Source organism: Eptesicus fuscus, chromosome 5 (genome assembly GCF_027574615.1).
Source record: "Eptesicus fuscus isolate TK198812 chromosome 5, DD_ASM_mEF_20220401, whole genome shotgun sequence".
Lineage (NCBI taxonomy): Eukaryota > Metazoa > Chordata > Mammalia > Chiroptera > Vespertilionidae > Eptesicus > Eptesicus fuscus.
Genome location: NC_072477.1, coordinates 100,372,568 through 100,383,532, shown reverse-complemented (window position 1 = coordinate 100,383,532; position 10,965 = coordinate 100,372,568). Strand labels below are relative to the sequence as shown.

The 10,965-nt window shown below is 38.4% G+C and overlaps 1 protein-coding gene across 1 annotated transcript in view; it reads right to left on the bottom strand.

Moving 5' to 3' along the window:
• Positions 1-2,827: 2,827 nt before the first annotated feature.
• LOC103304446 (coiled-coil domain-containing protein 7-like) overlaps positions 2,828-10,965 on the bottom strand; it is a 430,240-nt gene continuing 422,102 nt past the window's right edge. Inside the window, exon 31 of the mRNA XM_054716612.1 lies at positions 2,828-2,842. The gene's annotated coding sequence lies outside the window, so the exon portion shown is untranslated. The remainder of the gene's footprint in view (positions 2,843-10,965) is intronic.

Below are 10,965 nucleotides of genomic sequence, written 5' to 3'. Positions count from 1 at the left end.
CTTCCTTTCTTTCTTTCTTCTGGTCTGCTTTCCTCTAAGTAGAGTTCACACTTGAAAGAAAGTTCCTTTCTTTCTTCCTTTTTGAAACCTGGAATCCCTTTTTCTAACCTTCTCTCTGAAAGATAGTTTGGCTAGATATACAAATCATAGAGACATTTTTTTCTATTAGCACTCTGACTATGCCATCCCACTGCCTATAGTCCTGGAGAATTTTATGAGGTAAAATCATCTCTTCATCTTATCAGGTTTATCTTTTCTACGATGAGTTTTGTGCCCTCTTTGGGTTTTAGTATTTTCTTTGTCCTTCATAACTTTTACCAAGATGGGTCTGATTGTATATTTCATTGTACCTATTCTACTTAGATTTCATTGCGCTTGGATGTACAGACTGATATTTTTCATTGAATATGTTTAAAAATATTCAACCATTATTTCTACCAATGCTTTTCCTGCTCCCTTCCTCTCTACTCTACTTTCACTCTTCCATTATTTCAAGTGTAGAGATTCTTTCTTATGACAATTCCGATCTATTCCTGTGCTCATATGATGCATTTTACCTAATGGCTATTAGAATTTCAATACCAAAATTATCAGTGTTTTTCTTTTCCTGTATCATCCTGTCTCTCTGTTAACATTTTTATTTGATGAGAACCAGGCACCTATGGTCTTTTCTCTTTTATACATGGGGTTCTTGATTTAAAATATTTATAAATTTTAGGAAATCCTACAACTGGAACTCACACAGAGATTTGTTCTGGTTTGCTTTCCTCCTATGTAGAGTTCACACTTGCCATTCCTTTACATGTGTCATATATTTTGTGGTAAAACCTGTGCATTTTAGGCAATGTATTGTAGCAAATTTGGGTACTCTTACTGCATTTGGGGGGTTATTATTTTGTGCCTGGTCATTTACTAAGTTATGAGGCTGTGCTATTTCATATTTTACTGAAGTGTCCTTCCCTGCAGTGTGAAGCTTCTAGTGTTTTTCTTGTGAGGGCATGAACTTGGGGCATTAGCACCATCACCTTTTGATGACTGTGTTTTGAAAGCCTCTCTTTCAGTGTCTCCTTCCCTGATTGCTCCCTTAACCTGCCTATTTATTTTTCTACCATGTCAAAGATGGTGACTGTGTGTTAGCCACTTCTCTGTCAGAACAAGTAGCAGTAGTTTATACTCTACAGTTTATTAAAAAGAAAATCACAGGCTGAACAATAGCTGAGATATTAGAAATGTTCTTGGTATTGCAATCACACAGAGGAGATTAATAAGCAATGCAATATCTATTTTCTCAATTCCTCTTCTAATCCCTTTCTTATGGTAATTTTTCTGCATTTTCAAAGACAAAGCAATTCATGAATTTGGTCTGAAAAACAAAGTGAGTAACATAGCATTTGAAAGGTTTCCATCAAGCATATTTCAAGCTCACAATAAGCAATGGATTTTAATGGATGACTTTAAGGAGATGATTCTTAAAACAGAAATTATGTATCTAAGTACCCATTGATGGTAACTGCTAGAGTTCTAATAATTATAGGAATAAATTATGGAAAAGTTTTATTATGTACAACTAGAGGCCTGGTACACGAAATTTGTGAATGGGGGAGGGGGTGTCCCTCAGCGCAGCTTGCACCCTCTCCAATCTGGGATCCCTTTCACAATCCAGGACTGCTGGCTCCCAACTGCTCACCTGCCTGCCTACCTGTTTTCCCCTAACCGCTCCTGCCTGTCAGCCTGATCACACCCCAACCACTCCCCTGACAGCCTGATTGATGCCTAACTGCTCCCCTGCCAGCCTGTTTGCCCCTAACTGCCCTCCCCTGCAGGCCTGCTCACCCCTAACTGCTGTTCCCTGCAGGCCTGGTCACCCCCAACTTCCCTTCTCTGCCAGCCTGGTCACTCCTAACTGCCCTCCCCTGCTGGCCATCTTGTGGTGGTCATCTTTTGTCCACATGGGGGCAGCCATCTTGTGTGTTGGAGCGATGGTCAATCTGCATATTACTCTTTTAGTAGATAGGATAGAGGCCTGGTGCATGGGTGGGGGCCATCTGGTTTGCCCTGAGGGTGTCCTGGATCAGGGTGGGGGTTCCCTTGGGACATGGGGCAGCCTGGGCAAGGGGCCTGTGGTGGTTTGCAGGCTGGCCATGCCCCCAGGTGACACAAGCACAGGTCCTGGTATCTGGGATTTATTTATCTTCTACAATTGAAACTTTGTAGCCTGGAGTGGAACAAAGCCTTCTGCTCGCTCCATGGCAGCAGCCATTTCTGTTGGAATTTATTTATCTTCTATAATTGAAACTTTGTAGCCTGGAGTGTAGGTCTAGGCTGGCCAGGACTGCAGAAGCTTGGCTTCCTCCATAACCAGGGCAACCCTAGCCTCCTGCTCTCTCCAGCTCCATGGCTGCTGCCATTTCTGTTTGGATTTATGTATCTTCTATCATTAAAACTTTGTAGCATTGAGTGGAGGCCTAGGCCGGCAAGGGCAGGCAGAAAGCTTGACTTCCTCCATTGCTGGGGAAACCCAAACCTCCCTCCTGCTCTCCGTGCCCAAGCCATCTTGGTTGGGTTTATTTGCATATTCGTTCCTGATTGGCTGGTGGGCTTGGCTTGTGGGTGTAGCGGAGGTACTGTCAGTTTGCATATTACTCTTTTATTAGACAGGATAGCACATAAAAACTGTCGTCATTGAAGGTGTAAACTTAAATGAACTCCTGAGAAGACAAATGAACCATAAATAGACTTGCAATTTCCTTATTCTTACCAGCATGATGCATTGATTGTTTCTTGCCTTCCCCCTTGATTATTCCTCTTTCAAAGTGATCTGGTAAGTATTCTTTATCAGTCTCTATAGAATAAACAGTTTAAAATCAGTTTTGTAAGGCAAACATTAACATATGTGTGTGTTGTGATTATGTGTGTGTTGGTTTCTATGTATAAATGTGTTTGTGAGTAGTGCTCCCCTTATTAGCATTTTTATCACTGGAAATAGATTGTACTGAAATATCTATGTTTCTGCAATGAATACCTTAAAATCTTTACAGATATTAACCATCACATAACCCTCATTTTGCACAGAGGCTTATACATGTTAAGTAATTTGAACAAGGTGTCATATCCAACTAATGACAAAATTCAATCACAAACTGATGTCTCATAATTCTTTATAGGGTCTTTTCTCATAACATAGATGTTTTTTACAAATTTTCATCATCTTAGATCGTTTATCTTTTTTTTTAATAGATTTTATTGATATTTTACAGAGAGGAAGAGAGAGGGATAGAGAGTTAGAAACATCGATGAGAGAGAATCATCGATCAGCTGCCTCTTGCACACCCCCTACTGGGGATGTGCCCGCAACCAAGGTACATGCCCTTGACCAGAATCGAACCTGGGGCCCTTGAGTCCGCAGGCCGACGCTCTATCCACTGAGCCAAACCGGTTTCGGCATTAGATCGTTTATCTTAATAACATATCTTAAAACACACACATTTTTATTGCAAGAATACACCTATTTGGGCGTGTCCAAACAGTTTTCTCCAAGTCAGGTTGCAATCAATGGTCATCCTAGTCACAGAACCTTCCTATGAGGCAGAAATTCTTAGACTTGTCCATGAATGTATCAATGTCCTCACCCTCTTTTTCATTCTGTGAGTGTGAAACTATTAGCATTGTCTAGCTTTGGAAAAGAATAGCAGGTAATTTGTGGACAGAGGTAAAGCTTATACCCTCTTAAATCTTAAAAAAAAAAAAAGCGATTGAGAAGATGGCTGCTGACAGGAAGGCAGACTGCAAGATAGTGCATGAGGGAAAGAATGAAAGGAGAGTGTGTGGTCGCACAGGGAGTGTTTGTGAGTTGAGGGACAGCTGTACTCCAAGGGACTGTTGGGGATTACTAGACAGGGTCCGCTTTACCAGGCAGCGTCCACTGCTGCTGAAATCCCTCCCAGAGCAATGGGCTCTGACACAGAGACCACACCATCTTGGAGGGGAGAGTGGCTGTTATTGGAAGTCTAAAAATACCAGGAATCTACAGCACCACCACCCAGGAAACAGCGGCGTACCCAGAACACCAGATCCCAAGCAACGCGAATATGTGGACTCGGAGGAGCTCTGCACCTTCTCACAGAAAGGTCAGATTTAGCCTAGGAAAAAGTGAGGTCTGTGATCCAAACAGGAGAGAGAAACGTGCACAACAGGAGGTAGAGGATCTGAGGAAGTCTGCGCCATCCAAAAATCTGTGGCCATTGGGGCTAGTGTGATCCGCGAATGAGGAAGGGGATCCGCAGGGCTGCTAACAGAAGGGAACTCTAAAAAGCAACCCATAGCTGAACTGGGCGCAAAAGGGCAGCCTAAAATTTTTAACAGTGTGCCAGCTGATTAGAGCTAGGGGGAAAAAAGACTGTACAGACTTGCGTGCAGTGCTGGAGGGTAAAAATCCTGCACTTACTCTGGCTCTTTTTTCTTTTTCTTTAAATCCTTGCTTTGATTACTAAGCCCAGAACATGGAATCACCCAATTGGGGACACTCTAAGAGACTACAGGGAAAAGTTGTTTTTGTGGAACCTCGGGATCAGAGCAGGGAATAACAATTAGAGAACCAGCTCTGGGGAAGCCCATTCCTCCAAACCATTATTAAGTGAGACAGAAAAAATAAAATCTAAGCACCAGCTAGAGAGGACTTATAGACCTGGAGGTCATCACAGAAATACTGCCACCCAGGGGTTGAATCACAAATTGACTCTTTTGTAAACACAAATAAAGAGTATAAGAAACAAAGAAGTACTGCCTGCTTGAAAATCAGGACTGTTGCTTACAACACTGAGGAGCAGTGGAACACAGGGAACTTCAATGCTGTCCTGACAAGGAAATAGGTGTGCCACACAGAACAGTAGAGGAAGTGAATGACATTCACTAGTGCATATTTTTATTTTGTATTTTTTTCATCTTTTACTTAAACTAATTTTTTTTCTTTTTTCCTCACTTGATTTTACCTTTTTAATGATTACATTTTTTATTTTTAATCAGTATTATTACTACCACTATTTTAACTTTTTTTAAGTGTCATTTTACTTTCTCTTTATTTTATTTTTGGATTAGTGTTCTACATTCTATTTTCATCTTCCCTTTAGCATCATTTTACTCTATCTCAACTTTACCTTTATGCCAACACTCTCTTCCTCACTTTTCCCCTTCTGTTGTGTTGTTTCTCTTACCCTATTCCTGCTTTAGATTTTCCCTATTCCTTCTTTTTATCCCGTTAAAAATTCATCCTACTTATATATCTAATTTCCAATCCCTGCTCTAAGTCCATACACACTTCTCTCTTTTCTTTCTTCAATATCCAAATTTTTTTCTCTCTGTCCTTTTGTTGTTGTTTGCTTGATTGTTGATTATATTGTTTTTTTATGCTTGTTTTATGGAGTATTTTACAGGCCCTGTTTTATACACTTCATATAATTCCCACAATAAACTTATGAGGTAGATTCTATCTCTACCCATGTTTTTCAGATGAAAAAATAGGCATGGAGAAAATAACTAATTTACACTGTAAAAGAGAGAGAGAGTCAGGCTTTAAAGACAAACAGTCTATTCCTAACCCCTATATTGTCTCTCATAAGAAGATAGGCATCTTCTAATAGAAACCACATAAATATCCATCCACAAGAAAATAAGTAAATTAGTTAAATATAGTCATGAATCAGATCATTATACAGAAATAAGAATAAATGAGCAAGAGCTAAAAATTTCGACAATGATTAATATCACAAATATTGAACCAAATAAGTAAATTGCTAAAAAAAAATCATAAAGCACATTACCATTTAAACATAAAAAATAATAGAATTTGCATCATTTACAGGTGGAAACATCTCTAGAAAAAGTATAAACTAATACATGAGAGTGGTAAACATCAAGTTTAGAATAAAAGGAGGTAACAATCTGAAAAGGCAAAGAGGGGAACAATAATATTTAAGATATATTTATTAAACTGGGACACAAAGACATAGGTGCTCATTATTCTGATTCTTATATCTTTCTATACTTCAAAATAAATAAAAAATAGCCAAAGCAATCTAAAATACTGGGGTTTTATTTGATCCATAAGAAGATTAAAGCTAACTGAAATCTATTATACTGTCAAAATCCAAATAAAATTTGTTCAAATCTTTCTAATGTCCTATTCTTCCTCAAATCATTTTTGAAGCAGAGAAAATAAATGGTTAGTTAATTAAGTAAAAATTTACCAATCATTTAGTAGAAAATATATAAAAATAAAACGTGTCAGTAGATTAAAAAAAATGTTCTTCTCCCTTCTTAAAACTATATAACAATCAAGAATAAAGTCTATTGGATAATAACCAACATATTTAGGCAAGTAATAGTACTTGATAAGAATTTAAATGTGAATACTGGGTGAATGTCATACTACTTTTAAAAAATGAAATAATTGTATTATAGCACTATAAAATTTATAAAAAAGATTTTCCTTCTTACAGAGTCAACACACAAAATTTCATTTGCAGCTACTCACTTTGGGCTCTGGCAGAGGGAGGTCAGAGTGGTGTAGAGCTGCATGAGGAGAGTATGGATTGGTGGCTGTGGGGAGAAAGCTGAGAGGACAGCTTCCAGGATACCTATGCAGAGTCATTATGCCATACTGCAGAAGTCATTTTTATCAGGCAGAACATTCCCATCATATAGCATTAGCCTGAGGAAAAGCAATAGCCCTACCAATTGGAACACGTCTCACCCTAACATATGAAGCTTATGTCTTACTGAGGACTATAGCCAGAGGCTCATTGAGTGATTAATATTAACAGACAGCCTTCACACAGAGGTGAATCTCTGGCTGCTTTGATTCTTCGCATGACCTCCTCTTGAGCACAGGGCTACTAAAAGTAGACCTTGGTATGCAGCTTGGTCCTTTCCATATATACATAGGTCCATCAGAGAGAACCACAAGCTGTGGATAGCTGGGAGCTCCAAACAGGTTGCTCACGGCCAGTCACAGACAGTGTCTGATATTAGCCTGCACCAAAGACCCTCCAAAGAGTCCCAGAACAAATACACCCAGTGGTCGGCTTGAGACAACAACATAGCAGGATCCAATAAGCTTCATAAGCAGCATATCCACAGGGACATATTGGCAGGCACAAAACTCTGTTGAAGCAAATTCCACTTCTGTGATAAGAACCTGCCCAACAGCCTGCATGTTAAGTTAGGGGTTGAGCCTTATGTCCCCCAGAATGTGGGTGGGCCACATACATGAACAGGCTAATAGCAATCCACACTCAATTACAACAGGAGGGCCCACACAAAGTAAATAAGGAACATTCTTAGAGCACCCAATTCTGGTGAAAAGGGAGACTGCAGCACTGGGTCCCACAGATTATCTACTATATAATAGGCCACCCTACAAAGATTGGCAGTCATAGCAGGTATATCTAATACATAGAAACAAACACAGACAGGCAGCCAAAATGGGGAGAAAAAGAAATAGGCCACTAATGAAAGAACAAGAGAATTCTCCAGAAGAAGAGCTAAATGAAGTGGAGGTAAACAACTTATCAGATATGAAATTCAGAGTAATGATTATAAGGATGCTCAGCAGCATGAAAAAATATATAGAAACCATAAAAAAGGACCAGTCGGAAATGAAGAATACCATATTTGAAATAAAAGACACACTGAAAGTAATAAACAGCAGGCTAGATGAAGCAGATGATTGAATCAGTGACTTGAAAACAAAGTAGAAAAATACAACAAGTCTGGCTAGGGTAGCCCAGTGGTTGAGCATTGACCTGTGAACCAAGAGGTCACCAGTTCAATTCTCAGTCAGAGTACATCCCCTGATTGTGGGCACAATTCCCAGTAAGGGTCCTGCAGGAGGCAGCTGATCAATGATGTTTCTCTTATCAATGTTTCTATTTCTCTACCCCTCTCCTTCCCTCTTTTTCTCTAAAATTCAACTTAAAATACTTTAAAATAAACAACAACAAAATAGGGCAGCAAAAAGAAAAGAGACTTTAAAAAATGAAGATGGGACAACATGAAGCATAACAATATCCATATCATTGGGGTATGAGACAGAGAAGAGAAAATAAGGAATTAAGAACCTATATGAATACATAATGTCTGAAAACTTCTTTAACTTGGTAAAAGAAAAAGACATACAAGTCCAGGAATCACAAAGAGTACCAAACAAGATGGATCCAAAGAGGCACACACTAAGACACATTATAATTACAATGCCAAAAGTTGAAGACAAAAAGAGAATCTTAAGAGACCCAAGAGGAAGGCATTCAGTTACCTATAAGGGAGCTTTCATAATACTGTCATCTGATTTCTCAACAGAAACATTTCATGCAAAAAAAGATTGGCATGAAATATTCAAAGTGATGAAAAACAATAATCTACAACCAAGGCTACTTTAACTAGAAAGACTATCATTTAAAATTGAAGGAGAAATAAAGAGATTCCCAGACAAGAAAAAGCTAAAGGAGTTTGTTATCACCAAATGAGTTATTACCAGAAATATTAAAGGGCTTGCTTTAAGAAGTGGAAGAAGAAAAAGTAAACAAAACAGAGAAACATAATTTAAAAAATTAAATGGCAATATATATGTACCAATCAATAATCCCTTTAAATCTTAATGGCTTAAATCCTGCAATCAAAAGAAATAAAGTAGTTGAATGGATAAGAAAACAAGATGTGTGTGTGTGTGTGTGTGCGTGTGTGTGTGCGTATGTTTATGTATGTGTATATATAGGTCTCTCAAAGACAGCATATATATATGCTGTCTTTGAGAGACCTACCCCAGAACAAATGATACAGACTAAAAGTAAATGGCTGGAAAAAGATACATTATGCAAATTAAAAATGCCTGGGTAGCAATAATTGTATCTGAAAAAAATAGACTTTAAAACCAAGGCTAACAAAGAAGGAAACAACATAATGATAATTAGATCAATCCAAAAAGAGGATATAATCCTTGTAAACATTTATGCACCCAACAGAGGAGCAGCTAGTTTTGTAAAACAAATCTTAATGGACATAAAGAGAGGTATTGACAGTAATACAGTCATAGAAGGGAATTTTAATACCCCATTGATATCAATGGATAGATCGTCCAGTAAGAAAATCAACAAGGGTATAGTGGCCTCCAATGTCACACTAGATCAAATGGATTTAATTGATATCTTTAGAACATTCCACCCCAAAGCAGAAAAATATATATTCTTTTCATGTGTATATGGAATGTTTTATAGAATAGATCACATGTTAAGACACAAAACACAACTCAATAAACTTAAGAAGATTGAAATCATATCAAGCATCTTCTCTGACCCTAAAGTTATAAAAATTTAAATTGATTAGAAGAAGACTACTGAAAGGCATGGACACTAAATAATATGTTACCATGGTGGCTGCATCTCCCAGATGCCCAAGATGGCCCCTTGACTGTTGGTGCACATGGACCCAGGCATCTGAGCCAGTCCCCTGACAGTTGGCAGGTGTGATGCTTCCACCAAGCCTGTCACTGCAGCTTAGTGCCCGTGCAATTGGGCACCTGGATCCTTCAGCAAAATAGAAATGGGGAGACAAAAAAGCAACCCCCAAAGGAAAGGAGAAATCACGCCCCCCAAAAAAAACAAAAGGAGCCAAATGAAATGGGGGAATGCAATATGCCAGAGAAATAATTTAGAGTAATAGTCACACAGTTCATAAACCAGATGGACAAGAAAATCAACAACCTATGTAAGAACCAAGAAGAAATCAAAAGTGATATAGCTACAATAAGGAACATGATGGAAGGCTTCATCAGTAGACTAAGAGAAGCAGAGGACCGAATTAGTAGGCTAGAAGACAAGGCAGAGAAACAAGCCCAAACTGAAGATCAATTGGAGAAAAAAAGTAGAAAGCAGGACGAGAGCCTATGAGAGCTTTGGGACAACATGAAGCAAAGTAACATCTGTAAAATAGGGGTTCCAGAGGACAAGAAGAGCAGAAAGGATTAGAGAACCTATTTGAAGAAATAATGACAGAAAACTTCCCTGATATGGGGAAGAAAAGTGACCCAAGCATACTAGTAGAGAGTCCCAAACAAAATGAACCCAAAAAGACCTACCCCAAGACATGTTGTAATTACAATGGCAAACTTTAAGGACAAAGAGAGAATCTCAAAGGCTGCTAGAGAGAGACAGAGAGTTATCTGCAAAAGATCCCCATTAGATTATCAAATGATGTCTCAACAGAAACACATCAGGCCAGAAAAGAATGGAAGGAAATTTACAAAGTGATGCAAAGCAAGGGACTGAATCTAAGAATACTCTATCCAGCAAGGCTATCATTCAAAATTGAAGGGGAAATAAGGAGCTTAACAGACAAAAAGGGCTAAGGAAATTTATCACTATCAAGCCAGAAATGCAAGAAATGCTAAAGGAACTGCTGTAAAAAGAAGAAAGGGAAGAAGGTACATAGGCACCAATAACATAAATGGCTACAAACAAGTACCTATCAATAATAACTTTAAATGTAAATGGATTAAATTCCCCAATCAAAAGACATAGAGTAACTGAGTAGATAAGAAAACATAACCCTTATATCTGCTGTCTACAGGAAACCTATCTCAGAACAAGAGACGCACACAGACTGATGGTGAAGGGATAGAAAAAGGTTTCTCAGGCAAATGGAAATGAAATTAAAAAAAAAAAAACACATGAGGAGGAATAATAATATCTGACAAATTAGATCTCAAAGTGAAGGACATAAAAAGAGATAAGGAAGACCACTTCATAATACTAAAGGGAGCAATCCAACAAGAAGAAGAAACTCTGGTAAACATATACGCACCCAATACCGAAGCACACAAATACATTAAAAAAAATTCTGGATGATATCAAGGGAGAGATTCACAGCAATACAATCATAGTAGGGGACTTTAATACCCCAATGATATCACTGTAC